We start from the raw sequence: 22,713 nt of genomic DNA, 5'->3' as shown, positions 1-22,713 counted from the left end.
TATTTGTTTATCGCTTCATCCAACAAATGTGTGAACTGATAGTCAAAGGCACACTCTTTGACAAGAACAAATATGCAGAAAATATGAGAGCCCAAATGAGTAATTGTTTCCACCACTTACAATAGGATTAAGCATTTATCAGATAAGGAAAATACTACAACTCAATTGGGAGCATGGGCGACAGTTCAAATATAAAATATTTGGAATATGTGTCCATATCTGATAAACATCACAATCTATTTCCATGTTATTATATCAATTTTGTCTCTATAGAAATCTCAAAGCTTCTGTTTTTAAACACTATGCAGATATAAATATTTACATTTGTTTGTGATACATGTATGTGTGTACTGTGCATGTATTTGAGTGTAGGTACACATCACATATCATACGTATCATAATGTGCTATAATTCACACTAAAGTTAAGCCTGCCTGAAGTGATTTTGCATACCAAACCATATTTTATCACTTCAATAAAAATATTTAGTGAGCACTTTGTATGTGCAAGGTTTTGTGTTAAGTGCTAGCAAGGGACACAAAAATGAATAATAAATTCAATATGTATGCTCTCAAGGAGCTTATGAGTTGGAGAGACGAGCTAACAAACAACTATTAGGTAAACTTAGCCAAGTGATAATGATAGAGATGTAAACAAAGTGTCACGGGTATTTCCAAAATTGTATATAAATACAAATGTAAAGGTCGGCCATTGTCAAACGTTTTCCATAAAAAGCCAGAGAGTAAGCAAATTCTGAAATCTGACATTATAGACAAAAGAATCCATAGACAATTTGTCAATCAATGGGCATGGCTGCCTTCCCATAAGACTTTCTCTATGGACATTGGGATTTGAATTTCATATAACTTTAACGTACTGCAAAATATTCTTTTTCTTTTTATTGCTCTTTTCAACCATTTAAAAACGTAGCAACCATCCTTAGCTCACAAGCAGTCCAGAAACAGGAGGTAGGCTAGATTTGGCTTGAGGGCCAGGGTTTGCTAACTCCTGATATAGATATAGACCTCGCTGAAGAGCTCAAGATCACAACCAACTGGGGTGTGAAAAGAAAAAACTTGGGGGAAAAGCTTCATGGAGAAAAGGGCTGTGATATGTACCATGAAGACAGGAATTGTTTAGAAGAGATGGCAGTAAGGTAAGGAATGGGAGAGGAAAAGCAATTCGCGGTAACTAGAAGGCCTTGCTAAGGAGTTTGCATAGGTCCTGAGGAACCAGGGAAATATTTCAAATAAGGGCAAAATGAATGCAGCTGCTACTCAGATAGTGGAAGGTGGGAGGTTTGGTGAAAAAAGGGATGGAACTACTGCAGTCATCCAGCTGAGTGATCACAAAGCCTTGACCTTCCAAAGGGGCCATGGGACCAGAGAGGGGAGGAGGGATTCGGGGTTCAGTGATGAAGCCAGCAAGACCTGGTGGCAGATGCCTATATGTGTGAGATAAGCACAGGAAGAACGCTGACTCCGTGGTCAAGGTCTGGGGAAGGTGGAAAAGCTGATGCTGTGAACAGCAAAAAAAGGGACAGAAGGACTAGTTGCAGGGAGATTTCAGGAAGGATGATGAAGCTCAGGGCATGTGAGGCAGGAGGGACAAGCACACAAAGGAGTCCATATTCCACTGGTTTCTGAAAATGGTTTCCACAGACAGCCTATCTGCTCTAAGCTGCAGGCCATTGCTATTATATCATGAATGGTTGCAATGATTTCAAATCAGTGTTGAGCATTACCTGCCAGCAAGATACTTTTGGATACTATCAAAATCTGGGCTCAGAGGGTTGTCATTTACCTTATATTCCTTGGCAGAGAACAGGTTAAGAGCCACCGCTATCAACTACTTCCAAACACAAAAGCTGAATGTCTCGTGTTAGCAAAAACACCCGAATAACTGAAGGCTGAACTGTGTTCCCACCTTACCTCTGTAACTGCCTGTTAGCTGTAAATTTGGACCTCAGAAGGAATTTTAGACTTCAGATACAGTTTGGGAATCATTAGCATACAGAGCCAGGCCATTCAATAGAACATTCTACAGTGAGGAAATTGTGCTATATCTTGCTGTCCAATATGGCAGCCATGAACCCATGTGGTTAGTGAATACTTGAAATGTGGCTAGTGTGACTGAGGAACTGAATTTTAAATTTATTTCATTTAAATTTAAGGAACCTCCAGAAACCAATATTGTACCGTATGTTAACTAAGTAAAATTTAAATTAAAAAATATATAAAATAAAATGAAAAAAAATAAATATAAGGAAGCATATGTAGCCCATGGTTACCCTATTGGCCAGTGCAGATATAGATGACAATTGGAGCTGAGGGAGTGGGTGAATAGGAACAGCGTATCCAGAATACCGGAAATAAGGGACATTTTAGAGTGGGAGGAGGCAAAAGGTGGGTAGAGATTAGCTAAAGGAAAGCTAAAGAGGAAAAACCTTTGAGGAAGAGTGGTCAACAGTTTCAGCAGAGGAGAACATGTAACAAACATGAGGAGATGCACAAACAAAAACATCTCCATGGACGATAGATATTAGGTGACTGTGGGGACCTTTGATACCTACAGGAGCGTGAGAGAGGCAGAATCAAACTCAATGGGTTTGGGAATGAACTGGTGACTAAAATTAACATAATAACAGTAATAACGGCAACAGCCATGGCATCATGCGCCAGAACTACTTCGGAAAGAAAATAAATAAAAAGACATCCTTCTCAAAATCATGTGTGGCTTAACTCAGAGTTATCGGAAAGACCAGACTGGGAAGGACATTGAAATGACTGTATTCCCTGACTTCTAGGATGCCTTCAATTATAAGGTGCACCATCCATATAATAACAGCTTTCTGTGCAGGGGGGAAGACGGAGCCACCACTTAATATACACACACCAAATCTTTTTTTTTTTTTTTTAAGATTTTATTTATTTATTTCAGAGAGAGACAAAGTGAGAGAAGGAACACAAGCAGGGGGAGTGGGAGAGGGAGAAACAGGCTTCCTGCGGAGCAGGGAGCCTGATGCGGGGCTCGATCCCAGGACTCTGGGATCATGACCTGAGCCGAAGGCGCCGCCCCACACCAGTTCTAATAGCCAGGCTTTCTAGACTCAAGGGAACATAGTATATAATACACAAAGGTAAAAGGTCTTCCTTAAAAATGCAATGGTTTTCCTTCTCCGCTGGAGAAGGAAACCTTAGCTTTGTGGAGAGATTCCAATCAGTACCGTCACAGATTCTCAGAGAATTCTGGCTATGCATTCTTGCGCAAATGGTAACTAGAGGAAAAAATGTGTGACCGTTGCGCCGGGAGGTAAGAACATTAGGACAAGGAGCAGGGCATGAGAAGAGGGTAGGTTGACTTAGGTTCCAGAGAGAATGGAGACATGGCGTCACTCTGCCATCACTGGCCACAGTGAGACATGGGACCAGCAAAGGAATCAGACTCTGAGCATACGCGCTCGAACTCTGAGCGCACAAGCTCTTTCTTGTGGAAGAGCACGTATGCTTAGGTTAGCTCCGGGTTCCGGTGAGGCTGCTCTGGCGTTCCGGTGCCAAACCAGGCTCTTCATCGGAGGCACTGCCCACATCGTCAGACGATCAGACGAACACGGACCACTCGCATCTCTCCCACTCCCACTCCTGCCATTTCTGGGCTTCTGGCTAAAAAAGGAGACTTGTCCTATGCTTTCCTTGGGGCAATTTACAGGACCATGGCATCCAGCTCACATCTTCAGGCCTTATATGCACACTGAGAAATATTTACCTTTATTAAAGAACATAGAATCATGGGACTAGAAAAGACATCAAAATACCAGTCCCGATCAGCGATCCGTCTTCAGACAGGTATTTGTTTATCCTGCCCCCAAAAGATGATTATTTATTTCCTTCTTGCAAATCTCTAGGGACGGAGACGAGACGCTCTGCCTTGTTTGTTTGCTGCAGCATTATACCCAGATGTTGCACATCCAGAAGAGAGACCTGTATATTCATGGCAAAATGCACCAACCTCCATGCTGGAGTCTTTGTTCAAATGCATACTGTATTTGAATAAACACGTCTGGGTCACTAAGTTCCTCCCAACAAATGTTTTAACATCTTCCCATTTCTTTCTTCCATTTGTTCAATTCATTTCAAAAATAACAATCATTGTTCTTTGCCCTTTTGTCCAGTTTGTTACTCTGTCTTGTATTTTTTTTTTAATTAGGGAAATTTAGTGCAACATGTTATGCCTCTGATTCTAAATGTCGACAGTAAAGCTCTCCAAACTCATGATTTCTGTGGCAAATATAACCCAGTCTCACTGCCGAGTCACAGAGGCACAAGCATTAACATTTTATGCTATATGACAAAATACTGCACTTTTGGAAGGGGCCAGAATTAATGTTACTATGACAACTCCAAATTTCTGACTTTTATGCATGTAAAATTTCAAGGATACAGTTGCATTATAACACAAGGTTGTTTATAAAATCTCGCCTGAGCACTAAGATATTTATTACAAGTCCTCACTGAGACCAATAGAAAGTGTCACACCCCCCCATAGCAATACACATCAGTGAAATAGATGGTAGTGTATATGTGGTTGCAAAATATTATGAAATCGATTAAAATCTTATTTCTTTCATAGCTGCTATACTTATAAACACATACATACAGTATGCAGCACTGGATATAAATACAAATAAAACATAAAGAGAAAACATATAAAACCTCATAAATATACAGTATCCTGCCTTATCAATATTCATTTATGCATATCTCTGCACTCACACATTAATAAAAGCACATATATTGGATTTGAATGTGTGAGGGATGGGTAGGGAAGCTGTAATCAAGATATTCAAGCTCTCCTCTTCATGGAGAAGTATTACATTATCTCTCTCAGCCTATTATGTTTTCTGAAATTTCCAAATGTATGTTTTGGCCTCTTCAACTTTAGTCTTTTGCATTTAAGTAATGAGAAAGTTAAGTGCAATAAATGGATCACTCAAGGGCATTACAAAGAATGTTTTGATCTATTTAGAGCCTTTAACTTCAGAGCAAAGGCCTGGTTTAGTGTGACCTTAGTGAATTCAAACTGTTTTGTTTCACTAACAAGTGAAGCATATATTTCAATAGAATTAATGTATGACTAGCTTCTCAAAGAGACTCCATTTCGGGCTGGGTTGCGAAGGCGGGGTGGGGGGGGCACCTGATTTCAAAACTCCCTCAGATATATTTCTAAGAAAGCATCTCACTATAATGCCAACTGATGAAAATTTGAGAAGTGTATGGTCTTGCAGCTCTATTTTATTTGTGTTAGTTAGTAATTAGTGGTGCAAATATAGTTTTCTTCAAAAACTCAAAGCGCCAGGACTCTTTTGCAAGAGACCTGGACTTTTTCTCAACAAATTCCAACATGTTCCCCATAGGATTCAGGGGGACAGGGCCCTGCTCTGTATTCTTATTTGGTTAACTGTTAGTATTGAGGCCAAACCAAACTCTGAGCTGAGATTCTTTCCTGTTTCCTGGGCCCTCACCTCCCATAGACATCTTCCTTTTCAATGGCTTCTGTCCTTCCTTCGGCAGCTATGAATAATGCGCCAACATCCTTACTAAAGGCCAATTGTTTTATGGAGCTGGGATGGATAATTAGTAAATTAATTCATTAAAGTTACCCTCCCATTATTGAACCAATCATCTGTATAAGCAAGATGTCCTTAGTTTATAAAAGACATTTGTGCCCATGAGTGAATAATTGTGAACCTGTTCTTTTTCCTTTCTTGACCGAGTTTAGAAAGACATTTTACATGGAGTTCCTTTATGTCCTAACTAAAACAGCTGACAAAATATAACAGGGCCAGAGGCAGCCTAGGGCACAAGGAGCCATGGGGTTCGACACCAGACTTATAATCAAGCTTTAGAAACGGAGCCTTTGATTTAGTAATAGCTCACATTTATTGAGTTCTTGCAGAGAGCAAGGTGCTATTTGAAGTACTCTGCATTTGCATGCTTTCATCCTCACAATAACCTCCTAAGAGTGAAACAGCAATTGAACAGAAGGCTAAGTGACTTGCTCAAGTTCATACAACCAGAAAGTAGTGCAGTCAGGATTTGAACCCCAGGCAGCCAGGCTCCAGACCACACTCATCTGCTTTTCTTTTCTTTCTTTCTTTTTTTTCTTTAAGATTTATTTATTTATTTGAGAGTGACAGAGAGAGAGCATAAGTGTGAGGGGCAGAAAGAGAGGGAGAGAGACTCTCAAGCAGACTCTGTGCTGAGTGTGGGAGCCTGACCGATCTCACGACCCTGAGATCACAACCTGAGCTGAAAACAAGACTTGGTCACTTAACCGACTGTGCACCCTTCGACTGCTTTTCTTGACTTAAGTTTTTTCAGATCTCTTAAGATCCAGTTTTAAAAGGCATAGAGTTTTGGACTTTCTTGAGGCACCCCTATGACCATCCTCCGTTTGAGGATGGGAGAGGTATTCCATATAAGTAAAACCTTCAAAGCACTTCCTCTCACTTTAAACAACTTTGCCTCTTACGTGTCTGATATTTTAAACTACACGCTTGCCCTTTAGTCAGTGGGAGAAGAGAGAACCAGACTTCAGCTTTGATGGTAAGAGTTTCTCTTTATAATTGTATAAGCTTTTTTTCTTATGATTAAATTCTAACCCGTGATTGTGGAGAGTTTGTAAAACACTGAAACAATCCTTAATAGTTACACCTTATTAATGATCAATCCTGGTAATAATGCTATGGTAATTAGCACTTCAACATATTTTATCTGTCTTTTCTATGCACACTTTCATATTTTAGGTAACATTGTATATAGTAATTACTAATAATATTTAATACCTGTGCATAATCACTAAAATGCTAAGAACTATTCTAAGTTTCATATACATCTTGCTTATTTCATTTATATCATAAGCCTCATGCCAGTAATGTTATTTATTACCAGGGCAATGGCTTTATGGTATTTTATTTGTGCAATATCTACTGTGTTTACAATTAAAAACTTGTTTTTTCCTCTTTTTTTTACTATTATATATAATACTGAAATGAACATCTTCATGTGTTTCAGATTCTTCTAACATGGATAAGGCAGATTGCTAGACATGGAATTAGTAGGTCAATGGGCTGACCCTTTATAAGGCTCTTTCTGGTAGTTTTTGCCAAATTGCTTCCTAGAATCTACTATACAATTCTTGTTGGAAGCCTGAAACACTTAGTGAGGCAACCGTTGTTTGGGGAGGTTAAGTTAAGGGATATGCCAACCCTCTTGTCAAGTTAAATCATCAGAAAGCTCCAAGTTTAAAAAAAGAAAGCTCCCTGCTTGAAACTCATTAATGTGACTTCTCAGAATGGTCTTCCCAAAGTCACATGTCAAGAGTATGGCCTTGACTTTCATGGAGAACAATTAGGACTTACTCCAGGTGAGCAAAATCACTGTTTAAAGCATTGTCTACAGTGTTAGTCATCATCCCTTAAATAGGAGCAAACAGCTTCTGTCCTGTTTGATTAACGGGCACACATTCATCTTTTTTCATTTGAAAAAAATATAATTCCATTTGTACCTAGACAGTCAGGAAACCTAAAACCTAAGTAAATATCCTATAGTAGCCTACAAAATGAAATATAAACTTTTCATTGGCGAAATATTCTGCCCACCATTTTGTCCCAGTGTAGCGTTCCAATCACATCTCCTATTATTGCTATAAGCAAACTCTCTGTCCTAGACAATTTCAAGTCCCATTTTTTTTGATGACACTTCAGGTGTCTTCAGCATCCTCGTTACAGGCACAGTACCATTATCTAAACACCTTATTTAGACTTTTACATGTTACCCTATTTTCTTTACTTGCCTTTTTAAGTCCAACTTGGTGACTAGGTCATAAGCCCAGAGAGTCTCTCTCATGTTCGCATCCTGTAGGAATTCTTAGAGGAGAGGGTCTCGTATCTTCGGTTTATTTAGTGACATGTATGGGGTCTGTTGGGCATTCCCCAGGGAAATACAGTGAGGCAAGAAGAGTCCATTATTACCCCCTTATTACCCTTAAGAACTTGAAATCCCTTTACATCATAATCACTTCTAATAAAGGCATAGTCACTTAAGCTAGGAAGTCATTCTCCTGTACAATAGAAACATAAACTGCTAAACAGGTCCCACTTTCATTGTTAGGACTACAGCTTAGTATAAGATCTCTGCTCTAGAATTTACTGAGTGGTTAGCAAAAAACAAATGTTGACTCAGTACTTATCGTATGTACCTAACCTCTCTCCGAGAGAAGAGGACATCACTGAAAACCCCCTTTCAGTTTGGTTAGGGTTTAGAAATTTCTTTCCGTAACCCTGCACCAGGGAACCTTTCTGAGCAGCATTACTTTGACTACTGTAAGTGCGTTTTGTAGAAACATCTCTGGAGAGTGCTTATGTTCTATGGAAAGCCAATACTTTTCAATACGGAAGCTCAACAAACTAGCTTGTACCCTTTTGTGTCCCCTAATCATTTCCTCTCAAGTTTCCAGAGTTACTTGAGAAATATTCACTTTGTGAACCTCCCTTTGTAAAGTAGCAGTTTGACCTGTACACCTCAGTCAAGAGCAGAGTCATAAAATGTGGCTAAACAAGGCACTTGAAGAAAAAAAAATCAGGGTCAGTGTGCAAGTCAGCTTAGCAAAGGGATGAATTCACTGCGTGAAATCACCAGGTAATGAGTAGGTTGGAGGCAACTGAATTTTCTCCTGGAGAAGTCTTAAACTCTTGGGAGGGCGCGGGAAGGAAAACAGACTTGTTGATCCAAGAGACTCTTTAAGTCTCTCATGTCTCAAGTGTGGAAATGTCCAAAACTAACCATTGAGATAAGAGAGGCATCTTCAAAACAGGCAGCAACAACTTCCCCTAATGCCATCAAAAACCTGCAACAGAGAAAATGCAGAAACCGTCATTCAGATCCCAGAGACCGGGAAGTAGCTAATGGAGCCATATATTCATCATATTGATTGGGCCATTGATTTTTTCCCCCCTTTTCAGCGCCCATTTCTTGGTCTTGTGCCAGAGATGCTTTAAAGAGCTTAAACAAAACTTACACCAAATCTTGCCAAAGGCCCCCAGGGAGCCTACAAACTAACTTTCTCTGTTGCTGCAAGTGTAGCTGCCCAGGCGAATCCCCTCCAGAAGGAAATTGCTTCTGGATCCAAAAAGCTGCCTAACCTATCTAATGAGGAACCCCAACTGGGAAGGGAGGTAAGCAGAAGCCTAAGAGGTAAACCTGGGTGGCTGGGCCGAGAGGATATGAAGAAAGATTTGCTAAGCTGCCCCTGAGCAAACAAAACCTAATACCTTAGTACAAGTGGAAGAATTCTTATCTCAGCATCAAGAGTATGGAAGGGGCATATTCATTTTCCTAGAACCAGTAATAGAAATTCTGGCATCAGCTCCTTAATCTATTAGTGTCCAAACTCTGCTGTGTTTAAGAATTATTCAGCAGATTCCTCAGTCCACTTTTGGTGAGTCTGGTTCAGTAGGGAACAGATCATAACAAGCAGATTCCTAGATGAAGGGGGTCTTTGGATCAAACTTGGAGAAACACTGCAAACAGGTTAACTGCAGAGGAGTTAAATAGTTGAATGATTTAACTTTGTTAAATAGTTGAATGATTAATAATCATCTTGTTATTATTGTCCACTTATTCTATGCACAGGAATCTAGAGAGCCTCTTGCCAACCCCTGAGTAACAGAGATGCCCAAAGATTGGTATTCATTAGAAATCTTTGGTTGCAAGTAGCAGAAACTGACTTAAGTTAACTCAAGCAAATCAATGCGACTTTATTATGAGGCTATAATGACATCCCATGGAGTTTGATGACCTGAGTTAAGGAACTAGAAATTCATAATACTCTGCCTCTCTCCTATCTGCTAGTTCTCTCTCTCTCCCTGCCCCCATATTCCTTCCCTGCTTCTCAGTTTATAAGGCAGGAAATGGCTGCCTCGAAGCTCCCCAGTTAACACATGAGAGTTCTACACAGAGAGACTAAATTCCAGTCCTAACTTGGGTTGGTTGCTGCCTATAGCATAATTAATATGGATCCAAGGTCACCTAGAGGTCAGAGGCCACATGAAGGGTGAAGAGTAATCTTGAGTAGGGAGTGGTAAAGAACTTAAAGTTTTAATTATACTCTTTGTAGGCTCTCACTCTGAGCAGAGATGTTTCACAAGAAATCATGCAACATGTAGCCTTATGTAGCAAGGAAGCAATGATCCATAGATTGCTGTTTCTTAGAAGGAAAACAAAACAGATGGACAAGATTTGGTCTTAGCACAGGGTCAGCTCAAGGTATAATTGTCAAATAAATGAAAGGTATCTGATTCCCCTTATCTTCTCTTTCCAAGCCTTGACACTCCACCTGTGTCCCCCTGCTCACTCCATCCTCTTCTGCCAGTGGAGTTGGTACTAATCATTTGTACCCAGTATGCATGGGTTAAATTGATCTGTCTCTTACTTCTTCAGGGCAAAAGATGACCAAATGAGACTAAAATCACCCATTTGAATGACAGGACATTAATTTCATTTACCCTGAAGACATGTCCCCTTCCTGAGGCATTGGGCAAGCGAGCTATTCCTTGTGCTAAGATTTTGGTGCCTCTCACATTTGAGCAATAAAGCAAATCAAAATGGACAGAGTATGATCAGGAGTTCTGATCTCAAAAGCAGATGTATTCTCAGATATATTTTTTGGCACTTCGTGACCTATTTGTCTGTATCAGGAGATTTTTCTGTTTTTAAATATTTAAACAGGGTGAAAGAGTTCATTTCAGCCTCTGCGACGAGCAAACCCCATGGTACTCTTCCATAGGCTTAACAGAATTTTCCTTCTGAAAAATTTCATCCTCCGAAGGTTGAAGGTGGAATTGTGTGCATTTGGGGTGGGAGTAGGTGAGAGGAGTTTGATCACAATTTAGCAAACCTTGACATTCTTTACAAACTCCATCATCTATTGCTTGAGGGGCTTTTCACCTACCCAGGTGTTCTCTACTGGCAGCTAATTGGTGTGTGTGTGTGTGTGTGTGTGTGTTGTTTTTTAATCAAGCCAGACTTCTTTGCTTGAAATTTTATAATTTATTTCTAGATTTATTTTGTGCATTTGAAGAAAGAATCACCAAAAGGCATCTGGTCTCTTGAGGCTAAATGTACTTACAAAGACTCCCACCAGAAATTTGAGCCAACTTCAAATGAGTCTCCCTTTGAGTCCAATGAACACAAATTTGAGCTTTCAGCTGAGGTGTGGCTTTTCAAGCCTCTAAGATAGGATGAGCTAGTGCCACAGAAATCTGTTAGGACAAGATGCAGCAATTTGTTCCCACGCTTTTTCTACCCTCTGGGCATTCACACTCAGAGGGGAGGTCATTCTACACTGAGCCACCTTGTGGCATGTGGGAAAACAACAGCCAAAGGCAAAAGTTCTGGGTGACACAAACATTTCTGGGACACTCTTTGGAGAGGGTGTGGTAGTGATCCTGTGGGCCTTCTTAAGGGAATTGGGCAAGAGAGCTTTCTTCGGCCATTCAATTTGTCTTCTGTAACTTAACTCTTCTGGGAGTTGGTATTATTGTAGTGATTAAGAGAGAAAACTTGGGAGAGCCACAAAAACAAATCACATCCTTACTCCACCAGCTACTTAAAAAGTTATTCAGTCTGGTGTGAGCCTCTGAAAAATGAGAATGATAATGGTATCTACCTCATACTTTTGTTGTGAGAATTAAATGAGATAATACACAAGAAGAGGGTGGCATAGTGTCTGGCACAAATCTCAAAACTTTTCCAGTGGATAACAAGAAAACAATTGTATCAGACTTGTTTGGCAAATTCTCACTATTGCTCCTTTGAAATTAGAGCCATGCTTTTCTTGCGTGGCCAAAGATTTGATGACGGAGTTGCCTTTTTAGAAAAGGAAAAGAATCTTTCAGAAAGTGCTGTGAAGTCAGTGTATTCGTTTTGTGATTATTAGATTCAATTAGTCAGTAGAAGCTACTTATAAGCTTTTCTGCATTAACAAAGAGGATATCCACTTGATATCAAGGTAGACTTTGAAAACTCCCCTTTCTCTTTGTCTTCATGCCATATTTTACCAAACTAGCTATCTTGAAGTATTAGGAGATACTAGTCAGAGAAAACAGATCTACTGATGAGTTCCAGGAACTTAACTTGATGTCCATTCAGATGAAAGTTGAAAGTTGTTGGTGATGTTCATAGGATCATTCTAGATCAGACAGACTGATTGCATTGGAAGCCCAGCTAACCCAAAACCAATGAATGAAAAGTTCTTTTCCCATTTCCTCTCTATCTTCTTGCTTTCTCTTTATATTTTAAAAGTAAGTAAATCCTTTTTAAGTCCTGATCTTTTGGATACATCAGAAAGCTTTGCCCAAATTCACAGACCCTTTGCCTCTGCCAAAATACAATGGACAATCCACTAAAGGGGAAAAAATTATAGAAAAATACTATCTAAACCCCAAAGACTTTCAATTTTGAGTGTTTTTTTTTTCTGGTAGTGTCTTAAAAAGAAAAACATTTTATAGAATTATATAGAGGATGAAACCTCACATCATTAATAGAAGGCACCAGATACCCAGGGAGATACTTCTCACTCTATTCCTTAGGCTAATTCACCGAAAGAAGCTCTTGAAAGATGGATTCAATACACTGAAATAGTCACAGTCCCAGGTCATGGGACAAGGCTATGATTTTCCTTATCCATTTGGAATATAATTGAGATGGTGTGGAAACTAGAGTCAGGGAATCAAAAGAATATCCAAGTGTGGGGACAGTGATATTTTAAGTCTTAAAGACAGAATGTATGTCCTTTGACCTTCTTCCATCATGTTATTCAGTATGAGGTATTAGGAGGAGGGGGAAACAAGTTGGTTTTCCATCTCTACCAAGAAATTCAATATATTTTGTTGATTGCATTTTATTTTGAGAGGTGCTACATGAGTAGGAATTATGTTTAATATCCCAGGAGCTTATCATTGTGCAGTACTTCACAGTTTGAAAATCCCTTTTAAGTGGGTTGTTTGGTTTGATCTTCACCACAATAAAATATGTTCCACAGATCATTATTAGAATTCAAATTTGATAAATGAGGTTCCAAGAGATTAAGTGACTTGTTCAAGTCCACTCTGCTAGTAAATATTCATGCTGAGTTAAGAAGATGGTGTTGTTGGGAGCTTAAATGGAACACCAAGAAAACTTATGGAACTTCCTCTCCTTCAAATCTTTCAGAAACAAAGTATATTCTCTTCTGACTAAAGTGTTTGCATATGTGGTACCCACTAACGGTAAGGAAAGAGACCAGAGACCTCTCCTAAGTATTCTGCTAGCCCTGTAATTGGGGCAGTTTCTTGCTCTCTAAATGGAAGAGCAGTGATGATAATAATTAAGTTTAGGCTTCCGTACTTCCTTTCATCTGAGTTCTTCAGCCAGACAGGAAGGAACCAACCCCTCTACATAGTATGGATCTCTTTTCAAGCTGGTCCACCTCCATTAACTATCTAGATCTTCGTTTTGGGCAAAAGCAAACATCTTATGGAAAACTCAGGAGTTTGCACACACCACCACCACCACCCCCACCCCCACCCTCTTAAATGTGTGGTCAAGTCTGCTTTTTACACAGCAGGATGTCATAGATTTATAAAACTTTCTGAACAAATAAAGTTGCTGCTCACATAAAAATGAAGTTAAAGACCCATCAAAATCTCTAGTCAGCAACATCTGCGAGTTTAGTGGGGAGAATCTGAAGGCAGAGCCTGAATAGAAATGTGAACACTCCTTCACTCTGTCCCTGCCTCCTCTCAGCCTTCCACCTGCAATAGACTGTATTCATATCTCCCAGAGGAAATATGCTATTACTGATAATATGATCACTGAAACACTGGGAGTGGTTAGATACAGAGCTCTGGCAGTGGGTTAATAAAAGGCCTAATGAAGAACAAAAAATCCTGCCAGTCGCTGTAAAAAAAATATTGCTCCCGGGAAATTATAAATCAGACACCATGGTGTGAAGTTTAAAAATATATATATATTGCATTGGCTCACTGATAAATGCAGGAGTGGGCAGACGGGTGACGAAACAAATATGTCACTGGATGCCCTTGAAGTTTCAGTCCACCTCAGCACGATGCAGTTAAACGTCTCAGCAGTGCAAAGCCAAAACCACATTTACTCAGCCTTGTCAGATCACTCTGCACCGGGCGGCAGAAACAGGATGCCTGGTCCACAAATTAGTTATAATTCCCAGAGCCTCGCTTGCCTTTTCTCTTTTTATTTCTCTCTCTCCCTCTCTCTCTCTCTCTTCTTATTTGTTTGTTTGCCTGATTCCACAGCATTAATCTCAATAGACTCCTAAATGCTGCTTCTGAATAGAGACCTGTATTTAGGGTTTTCTTAATATATCCACACTGAGCTTGTCTGGAAAGAACCCAATAGAAAACAGTTTTATGGGCAGCCTCAAGGCAATTCCATCTGACCCATACAGGAACATATCAAGGCAAAGGCCCTAACAACCTCACCCTACCTTTTAGCTAAACTGTCAGTAATCTAGGAAAGAAGTTGACCTCTCCAACACTAGGAACACTCACACACCTTGAGTCATGAACACATTGGCTGCCTGATAAATACTCACTGAGGGGCTGCAGTTCATCTTCTTGGCTTTGCCCCTTCATGGAGTCACTCTTGCCTGTGACCTCTCTCTTTAGCCCACTACCTCCAACAGGCCAGTTCTTCTCCAACGGATCACTTCTGCCTGCTTTTCAGCTGGTTGATTGTGTGCCAACTGTTGAATCCCCATTGGAGATAAGCGTGTGTCCAGGGCACTTGAGGAAAGGTGACCAAACAGTGCAGTGGGGTCAAGGCCAAGGAGAACCCCTCGTTCCCTCCCCCACCCCACCCCCACCGATGAAGCCTGCTTCACGCTCTACCTGCTGGAGCTGGTGTCACTCAATGTGCCACTGAAAGAAAAGGGCAGAAGCTGAGATGTTTCCGGAACTCCTTTCCATTTTTTAAGAATTCCAGAAAGGCAATTCCTGAAATGTAAGGAAGCTCTATTAGAGAAATTCCATCTCTTTTAGGGAAATTCAACAGCAAAACCCCAATAGATTGTACAGGGAGACATCTCTACTTATCATGAACATCAGGACCTTTATCTTGAATTCTCCTTACATCTTCCTGGAGATCTCTAAAACATCAGCACCAGCATATTACCTTGGTATCAGAGGGTCTCTTGGCCTCAGACGTGGATTCATCTTTCTTTTCTTTATTGAGGTGAGGTGAGACTATGTAAACCAAACTTTACCAAGGATTCAGGGATGGGAGAAATGAGAAAAGAGATAGTAAAAGGAATATACAATTTAGTAATCTGATTCACACATTAAAGCTTTATAAAGCTGTCTGATGGAGCATTGATTTCCATATGCCAGAGCAAATTTCTGAGAGAATTTTCATGGGTGCACAGTGTTGCAAAATGCAAAAGAACAAAATGCAGTGAGATTTTCATATTATATATAATATATATAGTAAATTACACTTTATTTTATTTATTCTCCTTCTTCTTCTTATCCATAAATAGTCCTCTCTTTGAATAGATTACACTGGCTTTTTTGGTGTCCTTATTTGGTAAAATAAAAACTTGGTCATTCTGTGCAGCTCTCCCACTTTCTAAATTTTACTGGTTCCTCAAATCCAAAGACCTGGTACCCACCACAACAAAGAGGTGACTTCCTACCTTATTCCCAGTATGCCTCAACATGACAGTGGCTACCTTCCTCCATCACCACAGAACCAGTCACCTCAAACATATCCAGAGATCCTTAAGTAATGCCCAAGACAAGAAGGTTTCCCCCCCAAAATAAAGGAGCTCCCTTTTACTCCAACCTCAAAGTGCCAACTTCATATTTTTATTCTGAGGATATTTCCCTTTATTTTGAACTTTGAGAGAAAATTGGTTTCTGGAGGGTGCTGTAGTGCTACTAAGAGGACATCTACCATGTGGAGACCGAAACAAGACCACTGGCTCCCCAGTGTTCACACTGCCACCTTCATAAGCCAAACCAAAGATTCCTTTTCCCTTCCTTGTACACTTAACAATTGTATTGTGTATATTTTGTTGTGCTATTATCAGAGGGAGGTTTGCAATGTTGCCAAATGTGTGGCCACCAGACTTATTTGTAAAATAAAGTCCTTGACAGAATCTAGTTATGTAGTCATTGTAGTTTATGAAATCCAGCTTATAATTGGTGTTACTCAGTGCAAACTGCAAAACCCAACCACGTTAGGTTAACTAATTCTTAATTCAGTAGGTTATTATGTATATATAGCTCTCGGTCACATGCAAAGGTAAAGACTATGAAATGGCATGTTGTGCACCCTTAATTTGGAAGTATTAAAGAAATGACTTGTGTCCAAAGGAGGTCCTTAAGGGACAGCCCTGGAGCCACAAACCATTCTTTAAGAATCAGCACTTTGGGAACCCTAAGCTACAGGTGAATAAGCCATACCTTCCAGAATGCTGGCTTAATTCTTTCTGGGTTTGTTTTCTTTTGTTATTCCTGAGCTTTTAGTTAAGTTTTTTTACATGTTCCTGTTCTGCTGAGAGATCTTAAAGAAGAGCCTTAAGTCTACATGTGAATGAGGAATACTCTGAGATAAAATAGGAAGAACCTCAAGTTCACATCTGAATGTGGAATTAGAGAAGAGAAGGAGCAGAAGCCTCTGTGCAGATAAGTTTTCCCAGGGAAAAAGGCATCTTAGAAATAGAGAGAAAAGCCTATAGCCAAAACCACCTCTCTCTCACTTGGAGGTTCTTCATCTTGGGCAATTTTAGAGAACGGGGGTCCTATTTGACTACAGATCCACTAAATGCTGTTAGATAGTCAATAAAGATAAGGGCAAAAAATAAATCTTTGAAATTGGTCCATGAAGCGTGTTGGTGGTCTTAACAAAAGCAATTGCAGTGGAGTGGCAGGGGCAGAAGCCATTGCGGATCTGTTGAAGAGTGAATCCAATGAAAATGTAGGAGTACCATTTGCAGACCAATTTCGGGAAGCTGAACTATGGAAAAGTGTGGGGAAATGGGGCGGTAGTTGGAGGGCTTACAGGGTAAAGAAAGTGTGAAGAGGGGCAATAATACAGCATGTTTGTATAAGGGGAAAGATCATTTAGGAAGAGAAAGATTGATGATGTGAGAGAGATTGAGAGAGAGAGAGAGAGAGAGAATAGTCAAATGAGCAAAGACCTTAATAAATTCAGAGACAATGAGATAGGGAGGGTATATGGAAGTACCAACATTTGGAAGGAGAAACTATATGTACTTCATTTTAATAGTAAGAGAGAAGATGCTAGGTGCTGTTGTAGATTGGTTTGGATCACCAATTCTGATGATGGAAAAAATGACAAGAGTTCTCATCTTATGGTTTCTATTTTCATAATGACTCTAGGTTATTAGCTGAAATGAGGGGGAAAGAAGTGAAAGCAGAAGAGATTTTTTTAATGGTGCTTAATTTTTTTTAATGTAGGATGGTTGAGTAGTGTTGAGGAGGCTTTTGAGGTCTGATTCTTTTTCCCCTCAGCTATGTTGTACTTTTCCATGCGCAAATATGGAGAAAAGTGGACCAAAGTTGGAATTCTACAAAGTTCAAGAATATTTGCAAGGGAGAAATTACAATAATGTATCATGAAATCTCAGCTAGAAATGAAGGGAGTAATAGCAGAAATGAGTTGAATGATTATGAACAAATGATTATGATTCAAATGAATGTCATGAAGTAGGAAGTACCAGAATAATGGGAAGCTGTGGTCAAAGACATATATGAATTTGAGATTTTGGAGTGGGTGGAGAGGAAAAGATCACTTCAAAGAGAAAGAAAGGAACTGAAAAGCCAAATTCCCAGGAATGATGAAAGGAGCATCGAAGGGATTGAGGATGCTGAGGTCAAAATTTAATAAAAGAGAAGTGGCTAGGAGGAAATCTATAAACAACGGTCATGAGAAGAAGATGATGGTCTTTGTAGAAAGGCAGAGCCTCCAAGATGCAGGGGTTGTGTAGGAGGGAGGAGAATGCTGGTCTAACAGCAGTATGGTGCAGAGGAGGATAATGAAGTCTCCTTCCACTCCTGGCAAAGGGAAAAAAGACCTCTCCAAAAGAGAGGGCTGCCGAGCAGTGAGGTCTTCGGAGGACAGTCAGATTTCAGTCCAAGCCATGAGTGGACATTTATCAGAGAGTTTGACTCTCAAAGGCTGTTTATCGCCCAAGAGGAGAGTGTCAGGATTTGAAAATGAAGGGCAAGTGGAGGGCTAAGCCAGTTGTCCAGTGATGAGAGTTCAAAGACTAGAGAATGAGAAGAGGATGAGCAGAACTGAGAGGCTTGATGGAACTGTTCTCAGGTACTGCTTTTTCTGCACACATCACCACAATTAGGAGCACTGTCGAGTGTCTGTAATGTACGGGGTCTGCATTTTACATGCATCATCTCATTTAAACTGCTGACAGTTTATGAGCAAGTGGCCTCATTTCCCATTTTACAAAGGATGAGATTAGGATTTAGGTCATGTAACTTTCTTGAAAATATACAGCTTCTGAACAACAGAGTTTAACCACTCTTCTACATTGCCTGTCATTTAGTAACAGGTGTGGGACTGAAGGACCTGATCATCTTCAGAAGTTTCGTAAATCAAGCCACAGCTGTAATTCACTAAAGGAGTTCAATATTTCTGGGCATACTATTCTGAATTCTTTGTCAAGGCAGAATAACTCCGCCCCCCCCCCGATGGAATAATCTGTTTGGCCAATCCCAATTTTCTTGAAGCAAGATTAATTTTTATTAAATGGTGTAGTTACATAGTACTTTAGATCAGAAATGATCAAAACATTTTACAAACAATAAGATATCTCTCTGACTTAAAAAAAAGTACAATAACCCAATAAGGTCAGTGGAAAAGTAAGAATCCCACCAAGGCATATGACACTACTCACTATAAAACACTGCAATTCCTTACTCATTAGCAAAGCTTTATTTTCCATGGGATGTATTTCAAATGAGGATATGCTATAAGTAGAAAACAATACATACGGGTTCATTAGTCTTGCTCTTTTAAAGATAAATGCTGTATGTGGGATAAATGCTGTGAGCAAGAAATTATAAGCAGGTTCCCATATGCTAGATATCTATTTCCACAGCTCCTATCATCATGGTTTCTGGGCACTTTGACAGATAGATGAGGCTAATTCAGGCAACGCAGTACATTCGGAAGAGTAGGTGAAAATCCTCTTTCTCCTTAGCTCCCTGCCTCGAAAAACAATAATTCATTGGAAAATAAAAAGGAGAAAAGACTTTCTGAAATGGAAGGAAACCTAAGGGGAAAGCCATGCAAGAGGGGCAAGTTTTAATCCTTTGGTTACAAGTAATAAAGGTGACAGTATGACCCTTTGACCAGGTGTTTGGAAATCTATCTTAAGTAAATAACCCTAAGTGGGGAAAATGTTGTATGCTAATCATCATAGCATTAGATAGGGAAAAAATTCAAAAGCAAATAAGAAAGAGTTTTTCAAATGTAGGTAGTATTTTAAAATAATTTATGGTGTATGTTTACCTGGATATTATGTAACGGTTTAAATCATATTTATAAGAACCGTAAAATTATTTGGGAAAATTCTTATAATGTTAAATGGCAAAAGTGGTAATACGTTAAATGTAGTATGTGAAATGTTAAATAATTTAAGAGTGTGATTATAGCTGTGAAAAAGAAAAATATAAAGCATAGGGAAAAGATTGGGCTTAGGTGTTGAGACAAGCAGTAATTTCTTTTTATTCTTTTAACTTTCCTGTATTTTTCAAATTTCTATTAAGAAAAAAATGTCCCATTTTGAAATACAAATGATAATGCCATGATCTGGAGGTCTGAGAGCTAGAAATTTTACCAATAATAATCACATGTTCAAAAATCACTCAGTATGGGTTTCCAAGAAGTATATCATTCTGGCTAACCCCGTATTTTAATCAGATTTTCCCGATTTTACATTTCTTACAGCACATTAAAGTATGGACAGTCAAAGGATTTTGACAAGTGCACCCACCCACATAACCCCTCCACAATCAAGCACATGTCCATTATTCCAAAAAGTTTCCTTATGCCCATTCCCAGCCACATCCTCCCAAGCTGCTAGGAACAGGCAACCACTGCTGTGTTTTCTCTCACCAATAGATTACTTGTTTTTGTTCCAGAATTTCACATACGTGGAATCATACAGTTTGCACTCATTTGGGTCTGTCTCCTTTTGCTCAGCATAATGGTTTAAGATTAATCCATGTTGCTGCATGTATCATAGTTTATTCCACACACACACACACACACACACACACACACACACATATATACACCATACATTTTCATCCATTCATCTGTTGATCTGTTGGTGGTCATTTGAATTGTTTCCATTGGGGGATATTATGGATAAAGATGTTATAGACATTTCTGTTCAAGCCTTTCTATGAATATGTTTTCATTTCTCTTGGCTAAATACCTACCAGTGGAATTCCTGGGTTATATGGTAAGTATATGTTTAACTTTATAAAAGTTAAACCACTTTCCATGTGGTTTTTCCAAAGTGGTTTTAACCATAAAGGTTCTAGAAGAAAATCTTTTCAACCTTAGAATAGATGAAAAATTCTTAGATAAGACACAAAAAGCACAAACCATAAAAGAAAAATTTATATATATATATAGAATTTCATCAAAGTTTAAAATTACTGTTTTTCTGAAGGCAGCACTAAGGAAACGAAAAGGCAAGCAACAGACTGGGAGAAAATATTTACAATATATGTATGTGAAAAAGGACTTGCATCTGAATACATAAATAACTTTTACAACTCAATGATAAGAACTCAAACACCCAATAAAAACATGGGCAAAAGATTTGAACAGACATTTCTACAAAGAAGATAAACAGATGGCAAAAAAAAGCACATGAATAAATGTTCAATATCATTAGTCATCAGGGAAATGCAAATTAAAACCATGATGAGATGCCATTACACTTCTACCAGAATGTCTAAAGTCGCAAGGATTGACAGTACCAAATGTTGGTGAGGCCATGGAGCAGCTAGAACTCTCGAACATTGTGTCTGGTGCTTTTTAATGGGATAATTCATCTCACTTCAGTTTCTTAAATAAGCAAAGGATTATTCCCTTGAGTCAGGCCTGAGATTTAATTAGTGTTCAGACTTGTTTTCTATCTCATCATGCCCTTAGACTTCACTAATCTCCATGGCCAGATGATTGTATCTAGCATAGCTAAAAATATCAAACACTCTCTACATGAGGAAAGAAACAATTATTATTGGCCCGGTAAGTTATTTGAGGATATCATCTCTAAAACGCTACCACTTCATACATTTAATATTTCATTCCAACTTTGTTCTATTCAATTGTCATAAATTATTTTAGACGCCCTACCATATCTCCTTCTTCCCATCTAAATCTTGTTCTGTATTTGACCAAAAGTAATAAAATTCACACCAGAAACAATTAGCAAATTCCTGGGTTATCTTTCAGTTTACACATCAACTTCAAGAGTTAAATTTCCCTCTGACTCAAGTCAGGCTATATGAAATGGACTAGAATGTTGACTGTGCTAGGTTGTGGAGTTTGAACTGCGAGATTAGGAAGACTCAAATATAGTTTCATTTACTCAAGGCTGTTAATTTTCTATAATGCTCTCAGTCTATGATAAGACATTTCAGTGGTCTCTCTGAAGTGAAAACAGGGTTGCTCCTGAATTTTACTAATTACATTTCCCTGCAAGTCTTGTTTGTTCTATTTTTGTGTTATTCTGATTTCCTAAACCCCAAATCAGATATTTTAGGGGCAGCTGAGAGAAAAATCTGAGAAAGGTTGTTTCTATGCAAAAATAATGACAATATTTTGATGATCTATGGAAAGAATGAAATAGATATTTTAAATCTGATTTTTCCTACATCCTCAGATCATTCATTTCCTGGAGCTATAGTCATACCAAATGTTCCCATCACACCAGAGCAGAAACGTGTTTTGATGATGTACTACTGCGACCTCCATGTTTAGACATCACATATATGTAATGGTTTTCTAAATTTTCTGTGGATTCTGCCCTACATCAACTTCCTGTCCCCTTTTCAGTACCAATATTGATGGACTCTACTTCATTGTTCGTTTCTTCCTAAATTTCTTTAAAATGGAGGCATGTACAGATTACATCAGATGGCAGAATTGTTCATGGTACAGCTTGTACTTTCTTGGAGAAACGTATTTAATTAATTAAGAAAATATAATAGCACTCTGCGGGAAAAGCAAAAAATGCAAGATCAAAACTCCAGCTAAACTCTTTAAGCCATTATGAGTGACCTCTAAACCACAAACAATGCTAAAGTTCTTGGGAAAACTTTGTTTAACTGGCACTTACAATGCATATTAACTCAGAAGCAGAACCCTGCCAAAAATGTAAACTAGTCACTGTTTATAAATGTGAAAAGAAAATTAGCACATGAGCAAAAGGAAAAACACATCTTTGGTGTCAACGTTTCTGTGAACTTCTCTACGGGTTTTATAGTTGCTTTTGCTGGTTTTTGCAAAGGTGTGATGGGCAGGGGGAAAGGTACACCTGGAGTGAATGGTACAGCTGTTTGTAGTTGCAGTCT

At 39.1% G+C, this 22,713-nt stretch overlaps 1 long non-coding RNA gene across 10 annotated transcripts in view; it reads right to left on the bottom strand.

Annotated features, from left to right (window-relative positions):
* LOC118534488 (uncharacterized) overlaps nt 1-22,713 on the bottom strand; it is a 124,656-nt gene that overhangs the window by 4,186 nt on the left and 97,757 nt on the right. For 3 of the 10 annotated variants that reach the window (XR_004916697.2, XR_013447792.1, XR_013447788.1), the window contains 3 exons: nt 14,965-15,069; nt 14,670-14,859; nt 2,872-8,906 (listed from right to left, as the gene is read on the bottom strand). The exons of 2 other annotated variants lie outside the window; for them this stretch is intronic. This is a non-coding gene — a long non-coding RNA (uncharacterized LOC118534488). Of the gene's footprint in view, nt 1-2,871; nt 8,907-14,669; nt 14,860-14,964; nt 15,070-22,713 lie in introns of those variants that run through there. 5 more of the 10 variants (XR_013447786.1, XR_013447787.1, XR_013447785.1 and 2 more) reach the window with 3 other exon arrangements.

The sequence above is a fragment of the Halichoerus grypus genome, chromosome 1, assembly GCF_964656455.1.
Source record: "Halichoerus grypus chromosome 1, mHalGry1.hap1.1, whole genome shotgun sequence".
NCBI classification, from domain to species: Eukaryota; Metazoa; Chordata; class Mammalia; order Carnivora; family Phocidae; genus Halichoerus; species Halichoerus grypus.
Note: the sequence above shows the minus strand (reverse complement) of the source record. Positions and strands in the feature narration are given on the sequence as shown.